At 46.1% G+C, this 26,232-nt stretch overlaps 1 protein-coding gene across 9 annotated transcripts in view; it reads left to right on the forward strand.

Annotated features, from left to right (window-relative positions):
- The first annotated feature begins 2,208 nt into the window (after positions 1-2,208).
- Positions 2,209-26,232, forward strand: part of ZNF532 (zinc finger protein 532) — a 108,185-nt gene continuing 84,161 nt past the window's right edge. For 3 of the 9 annotated variants that reach the window (XM_059893720.1, XM_059893716.1, XM_059893714.1), the window contains exons 1-3: positions 2,763-3,038; positions 4,626-4,707; positions 4,792-4,901. The gene's annotated coding sequence lies outside the window, so the exon portion shown is untranslated. Of the gene's footprint in view, positions 2,249-2,762; positions 3,039-3,660; positions 3,717-4,625; positions 4,708-4,791; positions 4,902-26,232 lie in introns of those variants that run through there. The other 6 variants (XM_059893717.1, XM_059893719.1, XM_059893715.1 and 3 more) reach the window with 6 other exon arrangements.

The raw sequence follows: 26,232 nt of genomic DNA on the forward strand, positions 1-26,232 counted from the left end.
TCCCAAAGGATTTGGAATTCCTTCAGTTTCTATTTGACAGAAGAATAATATGATTTCTTTGTTCTGCCCCTTCTTATCTACAGCAGTCAAATAATAGTTTATTTCATTCTTTACTTCTATTGTTGCCCAAAGCAGAGTGGTGCCCAAGATACCCTTACATATGCACAATAATAGAATGAACGTTTATATTAATTTTTTGGAAGAGGGGTAGTGCTATTTATTTTTTTTTAAACTTACACTAAAAATTGTTTTTTTCTGCTGTGAAATTCAGTGATTTCATAGAATAAAGATGGGTGCTTTGCTTTTCACTACGGATCTACCTGGCAAAGGGATTTCTCTGAAATCCTCTTTGTAAAAACAGAACTGAGATAATTTGCAAGAAGTTATTATCTTTTACTTCTGGCTGGTTAAGGTTTTTAAAAAGCAGATGCAATGTTATCTGTTGCTGTTTGTGCAAATGATGAATTGTGCTTTCAAACTAATTTCCGAAGCTTGACCAAAATACTGGGCTTTGTAAAAAGCTCTGCTCAAAAAGTATATGACATTCTGAAGCCATGTGAGGTGGTTCTACAACCGAAGGCTCTCTACGATAAGCAATCCAGACTTGAGTTTTGGAAGTACAATTCTTGAAACCATTCAAACACTTTGTGCTGTGCTTTCAACTCTTAGGAGAAGGGAATTGGGGGAGGGGTAAGAAGGTATTCTAAGTAAACAAAGATTCTAAATCTAGGAAAGCTAGGATTTACTATGGTGTGGACATTATGAAATTCCATACATCATAATATGTGTAGTGGATCAAGATTTCAGATAAGCAAGGCCTTGTATCCTTTCCAATGCACGTAATGTTTTTACATGCATATTAATAAAGGCCCACCTTCGGGAGAAGAAAAAAGGCCTCCTTTCAAATGAAATCAAGCCCAGGTAAAGTTGAAACTCAACCCACAGAGTACTGGCACCGTTTTCAGGCTAAAAGAAGAAGAGTTTCAATTTCACCATTTTGTAACATTGATAAATGTGATCCGGTGGCTGGCAAAATTTGCAGATTACATAGCTGTTTCTAAACACGTGTAAATATGTGTCCCAATTTACGTGCAACTCCAAACAATTTGCTGTTTGAAATTAAAGACCAACAACTCTTCCGTGAAACATTCAGTTCATTTACATGAAAAGTCTTAAATAGCAAAAATGCTTCTTCCAATTTACATCAGACAATGACCCCATAACAGAGAACAATGGCTTCCTCGATGGAAGTTAATGCAAAGCAGAGGCACAGAGATAACAAAACAAAACAAAACAAAAAAACACAACAACCCCCCCCCCAAAAAAAACTAACAAAAGAAAACTTTGCAGCACACTTTGCAAATATTAACCAATTAATCTAATTTAAAATAAAGCACAGAAACGCTTCCTGTGCTGGGAGTCTTCACGGCTCCTCGAGTAATGTCAGTATCTTCAGAGTCCGATCAAACAGGAGTGAGCCTTTTTCAGAGGTGTTGGTGACATTGTTTTCAGATCCTTCCATTTTGTCCTATTTTAGGGTAAGCACAATTCGCTTGATTTGGGGGTTCCTCGTTTTTTAAAAAACCTTTCAACCGAGTGCACGTCTGTGAACCTTGTACGAACCAGCACGCAAGGCTTTATAACAGCATACCTGATCTGGTGCTAATATATTATCTCCATCTCGGACGTGGTAACGGTTATACACCTTTGTGGTCTTTACGGGGTTTATGTATGTATCTTTTGTGTGTGTGTGTTCTGGAGTCTGTGACCACCTGCTGTATGTACAATATGTGCTTGTTACATTTGTACACATTTCCCTTCGTGAATTTAAAGATCTAGCTATTACATCTTGTTTACTCAATATCATCCCCCCCTTAAAAAAAAAAAAAAGCTACATTAACTGAACATGCCATGTTTCAATCTGGCCCCAGTGGCTTTTTCTCCGAAAGCAAAACGTGTGTCTTTTACACCAGGGCTTTCTCCCCACCCCAGGGGGTGTCTTCCATTCTTTTGTGGCTCAGTTTAAGGCGAAAAGGGCTCCAAACCACTAACTACCCAGAAGAGAGCCCCTTCTTCCACCTCCAAGGAGAATTCCAGATTTAATGCATCTGAAGATAGCGTGCTCTCTTCTGACTTATTGGCCACCATTACGAGGATAACAAAACACCACCTTGGCTTCAAGATCCTGGGTAGAGGCTCGCGGTCTTTTGCAACCATCTTTGGCGAGGCCTTGCTTCCTTCCACTCGAGTAAGTTGCGGCTTGGGGCCATGAAAAGGACTGGGTGAGAGCCTGCAATGCCGCTGGAAAAAGCAGCAGGCCCTCAGCACCACCATCACCACCACCCCGCTCTCCGGGGCGAAGCCGCGATGCGGCGGCCGCATATGGGCGAGACTTGGCAGGTCCGCGCGGCTCGCCTTCCCTCCGCCGAGTCGGCACCGGCCGAGCGTCCGCGCCCGCGGGCTGCGGGGCTTCGCGTCTCGCCTCCTTCTCCCCGATCCTCCCTTCCCCCACCGGCCGCCCCCTCCCCCTCTCCTGCGCTCCCTTTTGTTCGCTCGCCGCTCGGGCCGAGCCGCCGGTGTCGCCGCCGCCGCCCGGGCCCGCACCCCGATCGTAGGCCCCGGCGTGGCGGGCCGCCGCCGCCGCCGCCGCCGTGCGGCCTAGAGCGCGGCGCCCGGGGAGGCGCGGGGCCCGGGCCGGGCGCACCGCAAGGCCGCGGCAGCGGCGGCGGCGGCGGCGGCAGCGGGGCGGCCCGGGCGGCGGCGGCGGCGGCGGCATCGGCAGCATCGGCGGCGGCACCGCCGGCGAGGCCCCTCCGCCGCACACGCACACCCCGACCCCGGCAGCGGGAATGCGGCTGACACGCCCGTAACATGGAAGCCGCCGCCGCCGCCGCCGCCGCCGCCGCCGCCGCCGCCGCTACGACGACAGCAGCAGCAGCTACAGCAGCCGCCGGCGGCGCCGCGCTGAACAAAGGTCATCCGAGCTGCGGCCCAGACGCCCGGGCTTGACCGCTGCGAAGGCCAACCCCGGGCAGGGGGTGGGTGTGCGCCCGGGGCGCGGGGGGCGGCGAGGGGGCGGCCGGGCCGAGTGAGGGGTGCAGGGCCGCGGAGGAAGCGGCGCGGGCGGGCTGCGGCGAGGGGCGGGGGCGCGGGCCCCTCGTGCCCGGCCCTGCGGTCGGGGCCGGCGCGTGAGGCTCCGGCCCCTGGGCCTGACGGCCGCGGCCTGTCCCACCCAGGCCTTGGGGACGGCCGGCCTTCGCGGCCCGCCGGCCTCCTTGGGGGGGCCGAGGACCAGCCGGTCTGGCTAGGCCCCGCAGGTTCCGAGAGGGGGGCCACGTGAGCGCCGCCGCTCGCCTCCTCCCCCCCTCCGGCGCTGGCGCTGCGCAGCGGATTTTTTAAAAGGCCTCTGTGCCCCTCTGTCCCACTGGCCCCGAGTCCGCCCCCCGCCTCCACCCCGGGCAGCCCTAGACTTCTTGCCCGAGGTGAAGGGATTTGGACTACTCCCCCCAGGTGCTTGAAAGAAGAGAAGGTCGGAGGAGGAGGAGGAGGAGGAGACTGGGGGGCTGCTGGTGGTGGTGACAGGGCTGCGAGAGAGAGGAGAGGAACGGGAGGAGGGGGCTGGGTGGGGGGGTGACAGGCAGAGAGGAGCCTGGTCAACGAGCCCGCAGCACTCTGCTAGGAGGCCGAGGCCGGCCCCTGCCGCCGACGCAGCCAGGGTGAGCAGACACACATAGATCGCTTTCCTGGGGGCTCTTTGTCAGCCACCAACCCAGAGCACACACACTGACACACACGTACACAAAGATCTGAGCCAGGTTGTGGGAGGTAAGTGGGGGAAGGAGAAGGAGGGGCAGCAGTGTCTGCGGTGGGCTTTGGGGTGGGCGGGAGGGGGGATGGGCCCGAGGGGCTCTGGGGTGCTCGTGAGGGGAGCCTTTCCAGGGCTGCGTGCTCGTGCGGCGGTGGAGGGGACCCACGATGACCTTCCCGTCCTCACCAAGACCTAAGAGGGAGCAACCACCCCCAGCGAGATCCTCCCTGTGCTGATGATTTTCAGGGACTTGTTGGCAACTCAGCGAGGGTTGCCATAGCTTTTTTATGTAGGGTGACCAGAACCGGTTGAAACTGGTTTGAGGCAGATCAGCTCCTGAGCACAATGCAGTCACTGAGCTACTACAGTGGGATAGCAGCTTCCTCCCTTCATGGCAGCCAAAAGCAGAGGAGCTTGCAGGAAGGGACCATCCCAACACAGTATGTGAATGCACACTTAGACACCACACAGCACTGGTACGTGACTAATGGAGCCCTAGAAGATTCTGTGTAGAGAAGATGGGGAAAAATGTGCAGGTTTGCAAGGTCTGAGATTACTTGGGCTTTTCCTGCCTTTTTCTTTTGCTTAAGGGATGGACAAGGAGCTGAGATTTATGACCCTTATTAAAGAAAAAAATGTGCCTTGCTAGGGTGGGGACACTTGGTTTCTGCAGTCTCTCTCTCTCTCTCTCACTCTCTCTCTCTCTCTCCTTCTCTACGTTTTTAACAAAACAAAACCAAAATGAACTGATGGATTTGTAATGATAGTTTGTTTGTTGCTGGAGAATGCTACTTTGCATGCTTTTTTTCTCTTGCAGGGTATGTTCTGTTTTGTGCTTTTCCTTTTAGAAGCTACTAAAGGGTTTTGGGGATACTTCTGACTATTATGAAGGCCAAAAGGTAACACTATTGTTCTAGGAAATGAGCATAAATGCGTTCCAGTGATGCTGTAAGGCATACATGCTGTCTTTTTTTTCCTTGTAGGCCTGTTGACTGGGGCTGCTTTTAACCCTTTCATATTTGCAGAGAATGCAACCGTGTGACAGTAACTGAACATTGGTCCAAAGTCTTTCCAAAAGGTCAAGGTTCACAAGGTGAGATATGATAATTTTGAGCATGAATTTAAGTATTTATTTGAAGATCCGTTCAGACACAGATTGACAGAGCATTGGTACCCTGGAGATAATATTGGGTGGAGAGTGGAGAAGAAATACTCTTGACGTCAGCCAAGTTTAATGGGATTAGAGTGACTTTATGATAGTGTTGCTATCAAGGCGAAATCAGAATGACTTCATTAAATCGCATGTGGCTGGTCATTTAGAAGAGGCAGGCCTGAAAAGCAAGTTTAAGAGAATGGTAGGCGTCAGGGCCTTGTGGGGAATGCACTGTTTTGCATAAGACTAAAGCACTACACATGTAGCATTTTCCCAATGATTACAGGAAAATGGAAGGACTTTGCCAAATCCAGGCAGCCTAGCCACCTTTTTGGGATTTGAGGAGCCTGAAGGTAGATTTGCCTTTTGTTCATTCATCACCTTTCTTTTTACCTTGCTCTGTGTGTTAACCTGAAAGGCTTTTCACTCCAAGTCAAGTGGTGGAATGGCTTTTATTGATTTGGGCGGGGGTGGGGTGTTGACCGTGAGTTTGCCATTGGATTATTTGTGGCATACGTTTTAATATGGAATACTTAATGCAATGCCAGGAGGAGACTGGGTAGTCTGGCTTTCTCTGTGCAAAGATGCCTGTTAACTCAGAGCTTTACAGCAGTGGATGGTAGAAAATGTCCAGTGCCTTAAAGGATGACAGTTTGACTTGAGCTGGCATTTTTATGCATCCTCCAAAACCAAAAGAGGTTTTAGAGGAGAAGAGAGAAGCAGCAGTGATCAGTGGTAGCAAAGTAAAGAACAAAGGCAGTGAGACCTCACAGGGGAATACGAAACATTTCGCCTTGGGGTTCCTTGTGAAAAGAGCTGCAACTTCCCCAAACAGGAAACCAGCAGTTCCAGAATCAAATCCAAGATGATCGCAACAACGGATAGAACTAGTTCTGTCTTCTGGTTTGGTTAAAGTACAGTCAAGAGGAGCCCATAGAAGACACGATTGAAAACAAATTTCTCCCCTACTCTGTGGAGGGTATTTTGTTCCTCTTTGCATTCAGCAGAACAGTCTTTTCAGAAGTGCCGAGGGTCTTAGAATGGGTTGTGTGCTGGCAGTTGGTGGGCAGAATATCTGCAGTGAAGGGTGTCAAGTATGCAAGGGTTTTATTGTTGAAATTTTTTTCATACGATTTCAGAGCATCCGGCGTGTGGTAAAACTGGCAAAAGAGAAACAACAGGGCATGATTAGCTCAGAATACTTTGTGCGGTATTTAATAGAGATAAATGTAATCTCGGACTGAGAGGCCAGTAAATAGCTCATGTGATGGAACAAAATTCTTGACAAATCACTGTGCGAAAATTGGTTTTCAATTCTACAACATTTTTGACTGCCAGAGGTTCTGTGTCTGAATGTGGCAGAAATCTGCTTGCAAAGCAGATCCCAATCCACGTTGCATGATATGCTGTTCCTGCTTTTCTGGTGCCAACTAAAACTCAGATGGCTAATGTGATAAACCTTAATTAGCTTAATACTACAATAAGCTGTTTTATAATTGAGTCCTTCACTCCTATCTTTAGAAAGTCAGTGATTTTTATTTAACTTTGACAGCTAACCCCCTGCAGTGACTGTTTCTTGATAGGATGTTTAAAAGCCCTTTTTGTGAGGCGTGGCGTGTCCCAGAACATTCTGGTTTACTCTCTGTGGTTTTTAGATTTGTTACTCCCCCTCCCCCCAGAAGGCGCCTGGAAAATAGCATTTGCTTTGCACGCAGGCCCGTCTTTCCACTTTCCAGCTGCAAAGAGCCGTTGCAGGTCGGAGAGCTGGTTCTCCAGGGCTGCAATCAGGAGCCCATCTTGGCTGGAGGTTTGTCTCAGGTGGCGATCTCATGCTGGGCTCTGAGGATGTGGCAGGCCCAGGTCTCCCGGAGAGGAACAGAGTTTTCTGGGCTCGGGAATGTGAGTGCGGAGAAGCCGCAGTATCCTCTTGCCCAGAAGAGCCAGGTGGGAGTAGGGTGGCACCCACCCTTGGCGCCGGGGCCGCTCCAGGAGCCCGGAGCCCAGCGCCTGCTCGGGATTGCCTGGGGCAGTCTCCAAGGACGACAGGCGGGCCGTCCCCTCTGGAGGAAGAATGTGTGGGTTTGGCTGAGGAGGGTCCACTGGAAAGAAAGAGTCACTGGGTGGTGAACCTTTGCTTGTTTTTATCATTTGCCTACTTAGCATCACTTTTTCCATGTTAAAGAACGTTGGATCCAGGGTTTTTAGAACTCTCAGCCTCCTGGTTTAGGAGAACTCTCGCTCTCTCTCTCTCTCTCTCTCTCTCTCTGTCTTTTGCTGTCTTTTCTCACAAAGAGATTCCCCACCCACCTCCCACCTTGACTCCTTTCTAAAGGAGGGTCTAGGAATGCTGCAGCCAACACGTGGATGGAATTTTCTGCTGATACCTTTGACTAGGATGAGTTAGAACTTCAGGATTTGTAGTCTCCCCCCGCCTGTACTTCTTCCCTTGAAATGCTTTCTTGGGCTGTGCTGTGGGGTACCGTCTGTCTCCCGTTGGTTTTGAATAACCTTTCCCATATCCTTGGTGGAACTCCATTTAGCTGTTCACAGCTGGAGCGGAGGTTGCCCTCCTGTGGAACCTCGCAAAGGTTGCCAGCACGGGGAGGGGGGGAAAGACTTGGGGTTGCCCCCCACCCCGTCCCCCTAACATTTCTTCCTCATCAATGCAATACAGTAGCAACAAAATAATAACAACAGCCACTGCTTAACGTCAAGGAAATCCACACCTTTGTGTTAATTATACAGGCAGTACCTCAGAGATACTGTGGGTCTGGGTTCCAGACCACCACAAGAAAGTGATTATCGCAATAAAGCAAGTCACTTGAATTTTTTGGTTTCTTGGTACATATAAAAGTTATGTTTACACTATACTGTAATAAGTGTGCAGTAGCAAATCTAGAAAAACAATGTACGTATCTTTATTAAAAAATACTTTATTGCTGAAAAAAATGTCAACTATCACCTGACAATGCACAGTTGCCACAGACCTTCAATTTGTAAAAAAAAAGCACAGTATCTCTGAAGTGCAGTAAAGCAAAGCGCAAAGGAGGTATGCCTGTATTTGGCGTATAATCTTTAACTATGTCATGGTTAAATAATTAACTTTTTTTTACTTTTAAATTTACATACAGTAAAACCCACGGTTTTATGGGTTTTGACAAGCGTGTCGTGCTTTGTACGCGCCACCACTACCCATAGGGAGTAGTTCCCTTGCCTGAAAAACTTTCCTCCTGCTGTCCCTTTGTAGTCAGACTCTTCTCTCCACTCCAACCCCCCGGCAGCCAGCGATTTGTTCTGTCCTTATATTTGGTCTTTTCCAGAATGCCATACAAATGGCTTCTTTGACTTACAAAGTGCATTTGAAAGGCATCCATATTGTTTTCTGTATCCATACTTGGTTCTTTTTTTTATTGCCGAGTTGTGTAGACCACTCTATGGATGTACCACGGTTTGTTTCTCTGTTTTCCCGTTGAAAGACATTAGGGTTATTTCCAGTTTTTGGTGATTTGGGAATAAAGCTGCTCTAGACATTTGCATACAGGTTTTTGTCTGAACGTAAGTTTTTCGTAAGGACTTAGGAGTGGGATGGCTGGGTCATATGGTAAGTAGATAAGAATTAGAAGTTAGAATGAAAGTGAATTCAGCTGGTCATAGCTCACAAAAAAGATCTAGCCTTGTCAGCTGCAGTTAAGACTTCCCAAGTAAATTTCTCACAGCAAATGTTATCTGAAGACACATGAGAGATGTTCATGATAATAGACCACTCACTAACGGGATGACAGGCTTTATAACCCAGAACTAATCGGAATTAGCCGAAAGTGGAAACAAGAACCTACAAGTGGTAAAATATCCTTTATTTCCTTCAGCAGTTATTCCTAATCTCCTCAGAAGCATTTGGCAGTTTAATTTTCACATTTGTCTTCAGGTTCCATAAAACACCAACCAATAATAGAATGGAAATTTTGGAAAGGGGTACGAAAGATCTCTGTTGAAATCTTAGCTGCAGAAAGAACTTATCATTAATGATAATTTGTCTGATTTATTGACTGTCAAAATATTGGTGTTATTTTAATATTTGAAGTTATTCAGCTTTTGTGTCTTTTAAAGAAGTGAAAGTATTTAAGCAATATCAAAGCAATGAAAGAGGGAGATTTTGGAAGCAGATTGGTTTTTTTTTAGAGGATAAAATAGCGTTCAGGATCAGGAAGAACAAGTAGACAGAGGTTATGGTGATGTGTAGAGGGAGGGAGGGAAGCCCGGGAAGTGGGAATCATTGTTAATTTGGGGATTATTTCATCCATTTAGCCGATACTGCGTGTTTACTAAGCACCGGACGTTGTGCTAGGCACTGGGAGGACCGAGGGAGAAGGAATCCGGAGAGGAAAACCTAGTGGGAAGTAGCCTACAGATGCTATGACAGGAATGTGAATAGGCCACCTAGTGCCAAGCGTGGAGGGAGGAGCCCTGCAAGAGGTGGCTGCTGAGCCGGACCGAGGAAAACCAGTAAGAACCTGTAAGGCAGGCAGAGACTTGGGGTGAGAGCGTGAGAGCCCGACGGAGCAGCGTGTGGACAGGCCCTGGGAGAGCTTGGTGCCGCAGGTGGGGGTGGGAGAGTGCGGTGGGCAGGGGAGAGCAGGAGGAAGCCACGAGGCTGACAAGGGCCAGGCTTCTGAAGGTCGTTTTATATCGTCCATTCCAGCGTGGGCTTCCCTGTGTAGACAGCAGAGGCAGAAAGACTTTGAATGACAGAGGTCCTGGGCCAGCGCCACGAGGATGGAATGAGGACTTTTCATGCTGGAGGCAGGGAGGTCAGAGGGGAGGCCCCACCCCAGCAGTGCAGGAGAGAGGAGGAGGGCTCGGTCCGAGGCGTTGGCCTGGGGAGGGAGTGGTAGGTGGTGACCGCGTCAGGGGCAGGTGTGTGTGTGTGTGCTGGTCCCCGATTAGAATGCGGCGCGATGCAGGGGGCGGAGCAGAGGAAGGTCTCTGAGGTTACTTGCCACGGGTTACTCCTGTCTCTCAGAGTCTGAATTCAGGAGGCGGAAATGATTTGGGAGGTGGAGGTGTTGATACAGTGAGTTCAAGTTTGGGTTGTGTTGCCCATGGGGTGTCCTTTGCCTCCCAGATCTGTTTGAGCTGGAGGTCTAGACTGGCAGCAACTAATATAGAACAGAGATGATAGAAGAAAGGTATGAAAAGGTTTGAGTTCGGGCTCCCATAAGATAATGGTTTATATAGTAAAAAGCATAAATGAAGGGGAGGTAGGGGCTGAAGAACTTGAGATGCATGTTTCAGAAAGTTGGAGGGCAGAACATTTCCAGAAAGGCAGACCACGTGTTAGTAGCTGACACCTGCAGACAGCACAATCCGTTGTGGTGGCCTTTCCGTGCATTTAGTACCAAGACGATGAGGTGAGCTGTGTGCTATTATCCCCATGGTGCAGGTTGGGAAACTCAGGCCAAGATCCTGGCCAAGGTCTGCCAGCTCAGAAGTGGTGGTGGACACCTAGAGGGGTGGGATAGGGATGGTGGGAGGGAGATGCAAGAGGGAAGGGATATGGGGATATATGTATATGTATAGCTGATTCACTTTGTTATACAGCAGAAACTAACACACTATTGTAAAGCAATTCCAATAAAGATGTTAAAAAAAAGAAATGGTGGTGGAGGCAGAATTTGAAGCCTGTCCCTTGTCACTGGGCTCTTCTGCCTTGGGGACAAGGGGAAACCATGGAAGGTGCTTGGGGGAGGAGCCTAGAGAGACACAAGTAGGGGGTTAACAGCGAAGGCACCAAAGACGCTTGCGTTGGGAGTGGCCTTTAAGGACGGTGGAGGTGAGCGTGTGTCATGGAGAAGCTGGAGGCACAGTAGCTGGCCTTTGTAGTTAGGCAGGTTTTCCTGACTTTAGCCCTCACGGAGAGGGGAGAATCTGTATCTACACCAAAGATGGACAGTGCTAGGAATAACCTGTTGGAAAGACTTAATTGTTTTTTTCTGGGTACTAGGGTGAGGTACAAATTGGGAGAAGGAACAAAGAGGTGTTTTTGTTTTATTTATGCTTTGAAAAGGATAAGAAAATCAAAGGAAACTGAAAGTGGTGTTGTGAAAAATGTTTTGTTCTAACACAGAAACACAAGTTTAAAGAATTCTTTGAATCATCTGCTACAGACAGGAAGTTCTAAATTCTGCCTGTTTTAGAATGAGGAGGGAGAGCAAATTCTACTTAATCTAAATCTGGAGCCTGAAATAAGTAATTTTTAGATGAACTCAGAGTGGCCTTCTTAGCTGTCCCAAGTATTCCCAACCAAGTATCCTCTAGTTGATGGTCGTTAGGACCCCCAAATGCAGGTTTTGTTTTCAGTCAGATATTACTACAACTGTACATAATTAGAGATTCCGAGCATCTTGAAGGATTCATAGAGACCTAAAGGTAAAGTCAAGGTGGTGTGGTTCTTGAATGTCTTCTCAAGTCAGCCTTACCTTTTAGGGCGCCAAACTCCTGCTGACTCATGGGTCTGGTAATGGGTATTGATTTTGATAATTTTCTTCTGTGAGGAATAAATTCTTTAGGTATCTGAGTAGTAAGAATTTTTGAAAAACTTCTAGGTTAGAAAATTTCCAGCTCTGTGTTTAAAAAAAAAAAAAATCACAAAGCTGGAAATACATTAAATATTTACAGTTACCTCCTTATTTTCTACAGTGAGCCCAAATTGGTGGTAGTGCCGGCCGGGGCCGGTGGGTGGTGGTTCAGAAGGTAGTTAATTTTTTTTTTTTTTTTTAAACATCTTTATTGAAGTATAATTGCTTTACAATGGTGTGTTAGTTTCTGCTTTATAATCAGTTATACATATACATATGTTCCCATATCTCTTCCCTCTTGCATCTCCCTCCCTCCCACCCTCCCTATCCCACCCCTCTAGGTGGTCACAAAGCACTGAGCTGATCTCCCTGTGCTATGCGGCTGCTTCCCACTAGCTATCTGTTTTACATTTGGTAGTGTATATATGTCCATGACACTCTCTCACCCTGTCACATCTCACCCCTCCCCCTCCCCATATCCTCAAGTCCATTCTCTAGTAGATCTGTGTCTTTATTCCCGTCTTGCCACTAGGTTCTTCATGACCTTTTTTTTTTTTTTCCTTAGATTCCATATATATGTGTTAGCATACTGTATTTGTTTTTCTCTTTCTGACTTACTTCACTCTGTATGACAGACTCTAAGGTAGTTAATTTTTTTTTTTTTTTTTTAAATTTATTTCTTTACTTATTTTTGGGTGTGTTGGGTCTTCGTTTCTGTGCGAGGGCTTTCTCCAGTTGCGGCAAGCGGGGGCCACTCTTCATCGCGGTGCGCGGGCCTCTCACTATCACGGCCTCTCTTGTTGCGGAGCACAGGCTCCAGACGTGCAGGCTCAGCAATTGTGGCTCACAGGCCCAGTTGCTCCGCGGCATGTGGGATCTTCCCAGACCAGGGCTCGAACCAGTGTCCCCTGCATTGGCAGGTGGACTCTCAACCACTGCGCCACCAGGGAAGCCCGGTAGTTAATATTAATCGCACATTTGGAACTAGAACCCAGCACTCTAGACCTCCTGGTCTAAGACTGTTGCCATCATTACTTTCTCTTTGCCTTCCAAAATTTCTCATATGTGTTCTGATGGTATATATAGGCCAGCTCATACCTACAGTCCTCACATCATGTGAACCTGAGAGCTTGAATTATTCAAATGAAGCCCTCATATAGGTACTCATTGATCAGCTGGTTCTTAGCAGTTTTGCTGATTTAACATAGCAAGAGTGGAGAAGGTAGTTTGAGGTCTCTAGCTTGAGAATTGATTATGGCTAGTGTTCTACTTAAATCTGGGTGGTAAGGCCATGGAGATTTTCAGTTGCCTTTGGCCAGCTCTCAGTGATATATACCTGTCTGCCCAGCCCTCAATGATATAAACCTGTGTTCTGCCACCGGCTAGCTGTGAGACCTCAAGCAAGTTACTTAAATTCTAATCCATACTTTTCTTGAGGGTTGTTTTGAAGATTAAATGCATATGAAGTGCTTAGGGAAGTGGCTGGTGCGTGGTGAGACCTCCCTAAAATCTTAGCTATAGTGTCCCTGAGGCTTCCTGTTATAGGGTAAGGCCCTTAGCCCTGACATTATCTTTTCTGTCTTGGTGTTTCTCCTGTTCTTCTACCTCCTTTATCAGTAGTGATTTTTGTTTTTGGAGGGTGGGGCATGAAAACATACACAGTAAGTGTCTCCTGCTTTGTCTGTAGGTTTTCAGTTACAGCTGCCCTATATCTGGTGAAAGTGGGTGAAATCTAGGCAAGAGTACTTGTTCCTACTTGGCTGTACTTCCTTTTGTAGCTGGAAAATCTTGGACAAATTTTGTAGTTGTAATCTTACAACTGTCTTTGCTCCCAGAAAAAGTCAGCCCAGTCGGCGAGTGGCTAGAGTCTGGGTTGTCTGTCTACTGGTGTAATTTATGTCAACCAGAGTTTAGAAACAAGCAAAATTTGATCGTGAATATATGGCAGGTAGCTCAAGCCTCTGTTCCGTCCCTTTCCTGCCCACGTTCGCTTGCAGGGACCAGATAGTCGTGTCTTGTACACTGGGATTTGGAGGTGATGGAAGATTGAGTGGAGAAGGGATCCCCGGGACCTTTCCGTCTAGGACTGCCCTGTCCAGTGTGGCAGGCACCAGCCACACATGGCTTTTGAGCACTTGCAATGTGCCTAGTCCTAATTGAGATGGGCTGTAAGCATAAAATATACAGCAGGTTTTGAAGACCTGTACGAAAAAAGAATGTAAAATATCTCATTAATAGTTGTTTAATATTGGTTATATGTTGAAAGGACATTTTGGTTGAATAAAATTTATTATTAAAACTTATTTCACAACAGTCCCCCCCCCCTTCTTTTAAAAATAGGAATAGAAAATTTAAAACTATATATTTGGTTTTCATTCTATTTCTGTCGGACAGTGCTGGTCTGGATTGTTGGATGGACAACTAAATAAATTTAACAGTGAAACTCCTCTGGTGCCCTGCAGTATTCATATTTATTGATGTTGAGTCCCTCTTTTGGTTGAAAAAGATAGTGTAAGAACTACGTTAGGGTCTCCTTGTTAGAGAAACTCATTCTCCCCTAGTCTGGGCTCTCTTTCTCTCCCAGATATTCCTAATTCATCCCTGGGTTATGGGGTTTAAACATCCGTGCCGGGTTGGTGTCTGCTTCTGAATGGAAAGGGAACTAGCATTTACTGCAAGTTTACTGTGTGCTAGATGCTTTATGCTGACTGTCCCCTGAAAGGTAGAATATCCCCAGTGAGACTTAAGAGAGGTTAAGTGACCAAAGATGGCACCACTAGTGAGAGACTGAGCCTAGACTTGGACCAGGGTCTGGCTGGCTCTGGAGTTCTTCCCTGCTTCATGCTTCCTTTCCCTACCTGCCGCTGCTGTCCTGTACCTGCGGCCCACAGTCCCATGTCCCTCCTGGGACTTCTCACACTTTAATTTGCATACAGATCACCTGGGGGGTCTTGTTAAAAGATGCAGATAATGATTCAATAGGACTGGTATCGGCCCAAGATTCTGCATTTCTGATGAGCTCCCAGGTGATGGTGATCTGCTGGCCCATGGACCACACTGAGTAGCAGGGTCTCCACTGTTTCCCTTGGTTTCAGACCTGCTGCCTCTGCTTCCAGAGTGATCTGATTCTCCAAGCCTTGCCTGACTATGGGAACTCACCCTCGCTTTGCATGTGATGCCAGTGAGTGCAGCTGGGGTCAGCCCTGGTTTTCAGCCATGGACGCCCAGTCTGGCATGAACACTGATTTCTGGTTACACGGGGTCTGACTGGATCCTCAGTTTATTCTTGTTCCCACATACCTGCGTTACTTCAGCTTTATTACCTTGAGCCCTTGGCATCGGTAGTCTGATGAGACAGAAGGTGATTTTAATATTGAGATGAGATCCAGGAGATACACGACAGGGGTACTACCCATTTCAAGTCATTGTGATGTAGACTCTCAGGCCTTAAATCAACACGTAAGAGTGACTGTGCCATGTTTGGATCAGGGACTTGGGATCTGATGGGAGGTGAGGACTCAGAGCTGTTAGCTATTTCTGCCTCCATACCTGACAAGGAATTGGGTGACTTGTGACTTTTTCTTAGAGTGGGAGTCCTAATGAGCTGCCTCCCAGGGCGGTGTTGAAGAATGGCTAATCACCACCACCTGCTTGTCCAGCGCATGATGAAGGCAACTACCCTGGAGTCCTTGGATCCAGATGCCTTGGGAAAGGTCACCCCAGGGCCTGGGCCAAACAAGAAATTGAGTTCTAGGAAGGAGTTTGGTTATGTGTTTGAACGGTAAGAGACTACAGAACTGTAGTTGGTGTGTTTCTAAAATGGGGAATGGACATTGATTAAATTAGTTGTAAGGATAAAATGGTATCTGTTCCATGAGATAGGTTGCCACCCCATCTCTCTACAAGAAAGCCTCCCATTTCACAGAAATCCTAGTTGAGTTTTAGATCTTACTGGACATTTGGACACTGAGAGTTCTATGATACATGGATCCAGCACATTGAATACGATTTATTAATTGTTGGCTAAATCCGTCAGCTCCTTGTTTCGTGCAGAATCCCTGCCTGGGGTGGTGGAGGTATGTGTCTTGGGCCTGTGAGTGTGTCTTCCGTGGTGTCACATTGCCGTGCGGGGAGCAGGGACAAGGCTGGGCATTCAGGACGGGCACGGCCATGGAGACAGCCCTGGAGAAAAGGGTTGGAACCGTGGATGTTAATCTGAGTTGGGGGTGAGTTCAGGATGTAGTGGGGTAGTGAGTCAGAAGCCTTACTGGAGTATGCCAGGAGTCAGCGTCAAAGACCAGGCAGATAGATGTGCAGAGAACATCGGAAGGCAAAGCAAAGATGGCTGGTCCCCAGTCCAGTGAGCTAGGAAAGAACCAGGAGTGCACGGCCTGCAGAGCAATGGGTGTGTAAGAGTACGGGACCACAGGCATCAGGAGATGTGCATGACCTCTGTGCTCATAGGAGAGCCCCACGGGATGGTTGTGGAGCGAGTGAGTGAACAGGTGAGTGAGTGAGGACAGTATGAGATACAGTGCCCATGGTCCCTGGATAACTGAATCGGAACCAACCTTACGAGGTGGCCTTCACTTGGGATGGTGACAGCCAAGGACAGCTCAGGTGGCCGAGGTGAGGAGATGGATTGGGAGAAGCAGTAGCTCCTTGTAGACAAGATTCACATGGGAAGGCATTGCAACACTAGATTGTTTGGAGTTTGCTTGACTTTAGAGGACACACGATCAGGACACGGCTGTTTAAACCAACACCATAAGAAAGGGAGCTAACTGTTGGGCCCCAGCTGCTGCCACGAGGACCTGAAACCGGGAGCTCAGACATCATCTTACTCTAAGATTATTCTGTGCTCTTTTTAGGGCCGTGTGTCCTCAATTGTCTCTTTGTGCCTCTCCCTTGGTACAGCGGCGTTCTCTTTCCTGAGCACGTGGCTGTCCCACAGCCCCTGTGTCCCCGCGTCCTCGTTGAAGCCGCCGGTGGACATCACCTGTGTTCCTCAGTCTCACTGCCAGTTCTCAAGACCAGAAACCTAATTGGTCCTGGTCTCATCCGCTGTGGCTTGGAGGGCAGGGTTACTACTGACCCTAAACGGGGGACAGTAGTTTCAGAGGAGGTGGCCAGTGGGCTTGTGAAACACCCTGAGGAATGTCTACTACAGTAGGGATCGTAAAGGCAAATGGATGCCGTGTTAGCTATCTTTGGTTTGTGTGGTCCAGGCATTCCCCATCGTACACTGTGATGCTCTCTAGAGAATGTCATCCTAAGAGCAAGATCTGGCGGCTGCCTTTGTTCTCACATTGGCAAACCAGTAAGTAGATGAGTAAAGGCTATGAAAATAAAGAGCTGCTCGTGTTTATTAGCGAAGTTCAACAAGCTGTAGGCCAAAAGGAGGCAGTGAAGGGGGCCACCTTTTATAGAATGTGCTCTTGTTCATATGTGACGGTGACGCTGCGGACCAGCTGTTGGCTTTTCCGGTCAGGATGGGTTCTCCTTGGTGTGTCCCGTCTTTCCTCCGCCCTCCTCTCTAGCCTAGAGCACGGGGTTGCTACATGACTCCGCCGTTTAGGGAGTGCAGTCTGTAGCATTGCCATAATTCATTATCGTCAGGAAATAGCTTACCCATAAACGAATGGAGTTTGTGTCAGGTTTTAACACTGTTCTCTGATAGGCTCATTTGGCTTCTGAAGGTAGAGGTGGGAGGAAATCGACAAAAAAGGAAACATTGCATGGAAGTAGAGGTTCCAGTAAAGATAAACTTGGGGTGCAGTTTTGAAAAAATGGAGGGATGGAGTTTTTACAAAAAGGGAAAGAAGATCCAAGGAGGGAAATGATGGGAAAGCTTAGCACTTGGCATGAGAAGAAAACATGTGCAGAGGACACCGAGCAGAGTTTTCGGGCTGGGACAGAGATTTTGAGGCAGGAAATGACTCAGAAAACAAGAGTTGCAAGGAAGATAGCTGAAGGGGGACTTGGTCACTTTGGGAAAGTGCAGTGAAGGAAACTGTGTCTCTTTGGAGACACTTTGGATTTCTGAATCATTAGGCCTCACAGCAACCCTGACAAGTGGGTGGCCTTAACCCGTTTTATGCCTGAGGCACTTGAGGCCCCAAGAATGAACAGATACGCCAGGCTGAGTGGCCAGTCATTGTTGGAGTCGGTGTTCATACCTGCCTCTTTTGGACCCGACGCCTATACCCTTTACATTCTTTAGTATATAGTAGCCAAGGTGTACGAGCTCTTTTGAGTGTAGAGATGGAATCTTTTCTCTATTTTGTGTTTACTCAAAAATCACAAAAACAGTATATTTAGCTTTCAGTATTTGCTCCATAAATGCATAGCACGTGCTGCTTGTCTGAGGCATGCACTGGACTGGGGCACTGGAGGTAGGAAAACTGGCCGAATGGCTGGAGGAATTGTTCAAGCGTAATGTTTAGGGTCACTCCTGGGTGCGTAGATGTGTATCTGAGGGCTCGCGTGGCGGGTGGCGGAGGCTTGATGTGAGTGTATGAATGTTTGGGGCCCCTCATAGATGTATGTCTGTTTGGCAAAATGCAAGTCTGGTTTAGCTGTCCCAACGTTCATTTGAGGGAATGATTAAACACATGGTTTAGCACTTGAGTAATAATAATTAGACTTTGCTAGTTTTGATTTAGATGACTCATAGATTTTTAAAAAAATTTCTTTTCCTCCTAATCTTGGGTATTAGGGTATTGTTGACTTCTGTTGGAGTTTCAAATTTAACTATAACTTCTTTGGTTACACAGTGCTCTAATTTCAGGTCGTTGAGGATAGGAAAATTGTGTTCTGCCTCTGCTGGCTTCTTAGAAGACCTTGCTGGGCTGCCTTTCTGCAAGAGGCACTTGAGTGAAGGATGCTCATTATTAAATCCAGGTCGTTGTTGAGAATTCTGGTGGCATCTGTGTCCTTATCATCCGCTATTTGAGGGCATCAGAGCTGTGGCTGAATTTCTTCTAGGGCTTTCTCTATGCTAGAATCCTATCACTGGCCTTGTTTTGATGTTTTAATAACTCACATTAATATGTACTTACTATATTCCAGGTACTGTAGACAGCACCTACCTGGATTGTTTTATCTAATTCTCACAATAACTGTGGGGTAGATCTTACTATCTCCATTTTCTACTCAAGAAAACAGAAGCTTAAAGAAGTAACTTGCTCAGAATCTTGTAACTTTTAAAGAGCAGAGCCAGGACTTGCTCCAATTTGTCTTATTCCAAAGCCCAGGTTTTAGCTACCACAACGTACTGTGGTTTATAGGTGTCATTTCTATAGCTGATCAGTGGGAGGCTCAAATATCTTTGAGGTTCAAAGCCACGGCTTCTGGGTCAACCAGTATTTCTTCTATTGTCAAGATTCAGGAGGTGTGTCTTGTTTGCTGCCTGACACTGATGTGGCTATGGCTATTGAGAGTAGGTGAACATTAAGAGATACCTTGGTCCTCTGATTTTTCTTCCTTTACCGTGAACGTGTGCCTACCTGTGTGCACGTGCATTTGGCAGCACAGATAGCCTCCTCTTGGCAATACTTACAGAACCAGCCAAACACTGTTTTTATAGTCTTTTCTATAGCAGAGTCCCTTTAGAAATACTGCCTTCTTGTTCTTCCTCCATATTTGGAGATTTGTTCTCTTGTTCTTTCCTTAAGTCGTCTTGGGTCGATGCAGAGGTGCCCCTGGAGAGGAAGTACCAAGAAAAACATGGAGGTAGAGTTGTTCAGAAACATGGGCAGGAAGAGTCTCCCTCACACTTGGCTCCAGAACTCCTATTTCCTAATACCGTCTTCCAAGGAGGATAATTGATTAGACCTTGTTTCAAATATGTCCCAAAGATGTCTCACCCTGAAAGCTTCCAGCATCAGATAAGCTTGGGTAGCGTTCCCAGCCTGGGCATTGGATCCCCACAATGAAGTTTCACCCTAGAAGTTCACATCAACTCTTGCAAGTTCAGAGAAGCCTTAAAAGAAAGGTGTGTGTGGGCTTCCCTGGTGGCGCAGTGGTTGAGAGTCTGCCTGCTAATGCAGGGGACACGGGTTCAAGCCCTGGTCTGGGAGGATCCCGCATGTCGCGGAGCAGCTGGGCCCGTGAGCCACAAATACTGAACCTGCGCGTCTGGAGCCTGTGCTCCGCAACAAGAGAAGCCATGATAGTGAGAGGCCCGCGTGCCGCGATGAAGAGTGGCCCCTGCTTGCCTCAACTAGAGGAAGCCCTCGTGCAGAAACGAAGACCCAACACAACCAAAAAAAAAAAAAAAAAAAAAAAAAAAAATTAAAGGTGCTAATAATTAAAAAAAAAAAGCCATACCCTTAGCTCTTAAAAAAAAAAAAAAAAAAAAAAGGTGTGCGTGTGGGTGTTTAATCCAGCACTTCCCAAATTCCTAGACTGTAGAATCCCTTCTTTCCCCTTTTTGGTGGAAAATTGAATAGCAGGAGGAGCATTCTTGGGGGACCATTGTTCCAAGCTGTCGGTTATCTTTGATGAAATTAGTAAAAAATGAGGGAGGGCCTTGTGAGAAATAAACAACTTCCTTCTTCTCCTTTTAATATAACATAGCGTTGGACAAAATATGATTAATTCTCTTTCTCTGTGTTTTCCTGTTTTCTGTCTACTCCAGGAAGAGAACTTTAAGTGAGTTTTCTTTTAAAGTCAGCAGCCTGTAGACGTGCTGTGAATGATAAGCTTGGGGGATGCTCTCAGTCATGTTTTATAGATGAAAGAACTACCTTTCATAAATCCAGAAATGCCTTAAGTGAATTTGGTATCTAGCAAGACTAGGCAATGGCCTCATTTTGGAATTCAGGACCAGTTGTGATAACCCTGCCGGGAGCCCCTTTGTCTACACCCTTCCTCAGCTGGTGGGAGAGGAAGTGGAAGGGTAGCTGGAGTGGTGACGCCACCCTCTGTAGGCTGGGAGGGGGCTCTGGTGTGCATGCCCAGGGGAGCGGGTTTATCGTGATCTTAGGAGGATTAGGTGTTGGTGGCAGGAGAACAGGTGATAACGGGAATGTCTGTTCATGCAGAGCAGGGCTTTTCACCCTCAGCACTAGTGACATTTGGGGCTGGGTGGTTCTTTGTCTGGGGGCTGTCTGTGCAGTGTAGGATGTTCAGCAACGTCCCTGGCCTCTACTCAGTACCCCACTGGGTGCCAGTAGCACCCCTCGCCCCGCTCCGAGCTGTGCCGACCAAAAACGTCTCTGGACATTGCGAAATGTCTGTGGTGGTAGAGGAGGGGCAAAATCACCCCCGTTGAGAACCACTGACTCAAAGCCTTGTAGCAAGGACGACACTTCAGAACTGGGGTAGTAAAAATTCCAAAGGAAAGACCTCTGAGGGACGCCAGCAAGCACGTGTGGCTGGACTGTAAAATCCGCAGAGAAGAGCAAGATACCTTCAACTGCTAGTGCCCGCCTCCGTGTTTTCTAATGCTGGAAGTCTCAAAAATGTTTGCAAATAGTTTAGTATTTAAAATAAAAAAGTTGCTGGTAAAATGAATACAAAACAGCAAAAAATAGAGCCGCTGGTTTGATGGGAGCATTTCAGGGACAAAGGCTTCTGTGCAGGATTTAAGATTTTTGTGCAAAAATCTGGAAGGCTTATTCAGGTGACAAAGGAAAATTACTTTGAAGTTCTCCTGTCTGTACTCTCAAAATATCACCTCTAATTTAGAAAATCTATACTTTGCTTCAAGCTAGAATTATAGAGATGCTACTAAAAAGTGTGGCATTTATAAAATGCCAAAGGAGTGCTTCTGAAGCCTTCATGAGTTTTTCTCTTAAACCAGGATCTTTTGTTTTTAGTACTTAAATGGGTCTGTAAGTGATTTCTTAGTTTTGAAATAATTGGAATTCACCAAACACGAAGCATTTTGTATCCAACTAATAGCAAAGAAATTTAGAAATTTTTTTCTTGCTCTCTCATCATTGAAACTGTTTGAATAACCCACTTCAAGCAGAGGCTGTAATGACTTTTTCTGAAGTTTATTAATGGTGACAGATTTAGCCCAGACCCTTTCAGTATTTCTATAAACTCATTGACAAATTAGTGAATTGCCGGCACAGGGGCCCTTTAGTTAAAAGAATGTGGAATATCCAGTGGGAGATAGAGCGCTTGCAAAAGTGCCTTTGACAGAATTGCCAAGGTTGATGATTCTGACTCTCCCCGAGTTCATAGGAAATGTAAACTTTCATCTACTTCCCTGTAGGTAAGAGATTGTGAAAATGCTTAGGTGGGTGAACTTTGAAAACCATCCTGCCCCTGCCTTCCATCCCCTGCCCTTTCTGGATTCAGGTGTCAGATGTTTAGTGTGAAACCTAAGCCTTTTTATGAACTTTACATATCTATAAATTTTACATATCTATATGTGTAAATGTATAAAATGCAGTATGCTTAGTTTACATATCTATCTGTATAAACATGTACAATGCAATATGCTTATTTTTTTCTTTTTGATTTTAGTGTAGTGTATATATTGTTTTAGGAACTGATTTTTTCCCCCCCACTAAATGGTGTATCTTGCTCGTTCCATGTCAGTATCTATAATAGCTCTACCTTACTTTTAATAAGTGCATAGCACTCCATTAGAAAGGATGTACCATAAACAATGTGAATGTACTTAACACTGTTGAACTGTACACTTAAAAAATGTTTAAGATGGTAAATTCTATGTTATGTATATTTTACTGCAATTAAAAAAAAAAAAGAATGTACCATAATTGATATAATCATTTCTCTGCTGATGGACATTTACACGTTTTCCAGTGTTTTGCTGTATTACAAATAACTGTGCACCAAACATTTTTATACAGATGCCCCTCACTTTGGAAGATTTTATTTCTCTGGTTTAAAGCTTTGTGCCTGTGCACTAAGATCAATGACATGTCTTCCAGATACAGCAACTAGAATCCTGGCCCTTTTTCCCTTGGGAGTAGCTAAGGAAAGAGCAGGTTTTTCCTTCTGGACTTTAAGAATTTCTTGGTTGTGAGTGTGGTTTTGGAGAGAGAATCCCACAGTTTGTAATCTCCTCAGTTGAAGATTTTCTTTCATTAAACTTGGAGGGTGTCTGGGCAAGCCCTTTGCCCTGAACACCTGTTTACTGTCTCGCACCAGATATCTGCAGAGACGGTCAGCCCAGGTAGATGACCTGGTTCCCAGAGGCATTCCTGGAGGTGAAAGGAAGGCCACCCGTCGGGAAGACCGGTGGCTGAGTTTCAATAACCGGGTTTGGCCGGCCGGTGAGGGGCTTACTCCTTCACACGGTTGTCTGGGCAGAACTGAGCCAGCTGTTCAGACGCAGGGCTTTGGTATTTGGTCAGCTCTGACTTCGGCCTTCAAGCTTTTCTAGCAGAGCCGTCATGTTGAAATGCTAACCCGAGGGCAGCCCTGCCCTTCAAATTTACATTCTGCTTTCTAAAGAAAAACACAGGACAGGTATTTTTGGAAGCTTTGTGTATTCGGTTAAGTAGATATTCCACTGTTTAAGAGCCTTAGCACTCACGGCAAGTCAGCACAACTCTATTTTTGACTCTTGAGCAGGGAAAGAAAACATCAGTCATGTGGATGGCCTGGAGTTACTTAATTTGGGTATGTCGGATGCGGGTTCAGTCACGGGGCAATCCAGCACCCTGAGTCTCCCGCGCTTGGTGCTGGGGAGGTGGTCTGGTGGCAGAAGAGGGACATAAACTGGTCCTCGGCAGCAGTTCGGGACCTGTCCCCTCCCACTGGGGACTCCACAAAGCCAAGCCAGAACCCCAGGGCTGAGCGCGCAGGAGCCTCTGCCCTGCGGGACGTGCCAGTCGTGGTGAAAGTGTCCTTTCCCAAATCCTAGGACCATGCTGAGCGGTGGCGGGGGGTGTGGGTGTGTGTGTGTGAGCTGTGGTTAGTCCCACTTCCTGAGGAAGTGACTGAGGGTGAGCTCTGTGAAAGCTGCTTTATCCAGGAGTCCCACGTGGCCAGCCGGGGAGGAGCAGACATCCCATGCAAATCGATTGTCCTCTGAGCAGGGGGCTTTGAAATTAAAGGAGCCCTCTGCAGACATCTTTCTGTTAGTTCTGCTTGATCTTTTTGTGCTTCACTTTCAAAAATTATTTCTTACTGCTCTGTCATTCCAGTTGTCTTTCTGTGGATGTCCTATACCTGGGTAAACAGAAGATGGAAAGAGCAGGACTTTGTCTTCCACAGAGGGTTCTCTGGGATTATGCTCTGAGCTAAGTTATGAAAACTCAAATGCATTTTAAAGGAATGTAGTCACTTGAATAATAAAACACAATTTTCATGGGCTATTTAATCTTCTGCAGGCAGACTCAGGATAAAACTCCTGGGTATTCATTAATAAAGCAAAATGCGGAAAATGGGGCATTTTGGAACATTTTAGCAAACTGCAGACTAAAATCAAATATTAAATCAGTTAACTCCACGTGAAAGTAAAGAACCACTTCTGATGTACCCTGTCATGGCTCAGTGTTGCATATTTTCTAATTTTGTGAATATGAAATAGAATATTTTCATTTTGAGGTTAAAAAAAATGATTATGTGATTCAGACTTTTCCTTCTCTTTTTCTCCCGTCTTCAGCATATTGTGGACCATATTTTCTCTTTCCTTGATTTTCCTCTCTTCCTTTCGTTCTTCCCAAGCATTTAGATAACACTTAAGAGCTAAAAGCTCTGAAGTTAGGTAAGTGGAGGTGAATAAACTCCTCGTGGGCTCCCCGTTTCCAGGTGGGTGCCACATATAAAGAAGGGTGCTTGTCAGGGTGGACCTTCCATCCAGCGGGCTGTCTTTCTTTTACTTTTTGTTTATATTGCTTTTCCTTGCCTCTTCATATATATATTTGACTTTATTTCTATAAAATACAGTTATTAAGAAAACAGCATCACATTAACTTGTACATTCAACTTGAAAGGGCATTTTCCCAGACTGGAGCAGGTGCTTAAGAAATATAAACTCCTAAGTAAAATGAAGTACCCTTGTCAGTGCTCCACTGTCATAACCGGGGCATATCCAGATGTTCCTGTGCCTCGGGCTTCCACATTCTTCCCTACTGTTTTTCACCAGAAGGGTGGTTATTACCTCTTTAATGACTTCTAGTTATTCTTTTGACCTTTAACTGTACCTGGTATCTGCTTGCTAAAATCTCCGTGACTCTGAATTGCCCTGTTAAAGGAATTCTTTTTTTTTTTTTTTAATTTTTATTGGCGTATAGTTGCTTTACAATGTTGTGTTAGTTTCTAGTGTACAGCAAAGTGAATCAGCTATACGTATACATATATCCCCTCTTTTGGATTTCCTTCCCATTTAGGTCACCACAGAGCATTGAGTAGAGTTCCCTGTGCTATACAGTTAGGTTCTCATTAGTTATATATTTTATTTTATTTATTTTAAAAATTTTATTTATTTAATTTTAAGATATTTATTTATTTATTTGGCTGCATCGGGTCTTAGTTGCAGCACGTGGGATCTTCGTTGCGGCATGCGGGAATCTTTCGTTGCGGCACGTGGGCTCTTCGTTGCGGCACACAGGCTTCTCTCTAGTTGTGGTGCACGGGCTCCAGAGCGTGCGAGCTCTCTAGTTGCGGCGTGCCAGCTCAGTAGTCGCGGCCCGCAGGCTCTCTAGTTGCGGCGTGCCGGCTCAGTAGTCGCGGCCCGCAGGCTCTCTAGTTGTGGCATGCAGGCTCAGTAGTTGCGGTGCGTAGGCTTAGTTGCCCTGAGGCATGTGGGATATTAGTTACCCAACCAGGGATTGAATCCACGTCCCTTGCATTGGAAGGCGGATTCTTAACCACCGGACCACCAGGGAAGTCCCAGTTATCTATTTTATACATAATGTCAATAGTGTGTATATGTCAATCCCAATCTCCCAATTCATCACACCCGCCACCTTCCCCCAAAGGAATTCTTCCGCCCCCTTTTTTTGAGAAATTTAAAAGTACTTTGTACTTTAAATTTAAATTAAATTAAAATATAATTTAAATTTAAAATTAAAAATGATGAGGTACATATCAAGTACTACCTACATTCCTACCAGCCACTATTTTAACTGTGAATATCTTTGTACACATGTTCTGTTCCCTCCCCCTCTGTCTCTCTGTTCAGCCCTCTTTTCTCCTCCTTTCCCTCCTCCTCCTGCCCTTTCCTCCTTTTTCCTGGGACCTGGGACCTTTGTACTTAAGGATATTTAAAAAATCACCAGATAAAATGGATTATGCTTTATAAATGGGGTTTTAAAGTTTTTTTATACTTGGTTTTGGTCTATTGTTTTGCATATGTCTTAAGACTTTTTACTTAAAATAAGAATTTATCTATACCAAGTCTGAGGTACCTTGGAAAGTTGACTAGCTACCTCATTCTGTCTTTCTGACCAATGCTTTTTATTGTCGACCATACCATTTTCTGTCTCATCCTGGCATGATGGGATATTAAGTGCCAGCCTCAACCAGTTTGCCCTCTCTCCTGAGGCTTGGTGAACTCCTGGGTTCATACTTTGCTTGACTTGGGGGAAGTAGTTGATTGCCTAGATAAGATTTCCTTCAGGCTAAGATCCTTTAAGGAAAGTGAAAGTGAAAGAGTACCAAATATCAGGCATATGCATAAATATGGATACTTATCCGTAGGCAAGCCTAGTTTACTATGAAGTCAAGAATATGTGGTCTCTTGATGAATGGAATGACAGAAA

This window comes from Balaenoptera ricei, chromosome 14, assembly GCF_028023285.1.
Source record: "Balaenoptera ricei isolate mBalRic1 chromosome 14, mBalRic1.hap2, whole genome shotgun sequence".
Classification (NCBI taxonomy): domain Eukaryota; kingdom Metazoa; phylum Chordata; class Mammalia; order Artiodactyla; family Balaenopteridae; genus Balaenoptera; species Balaenoptera ricei.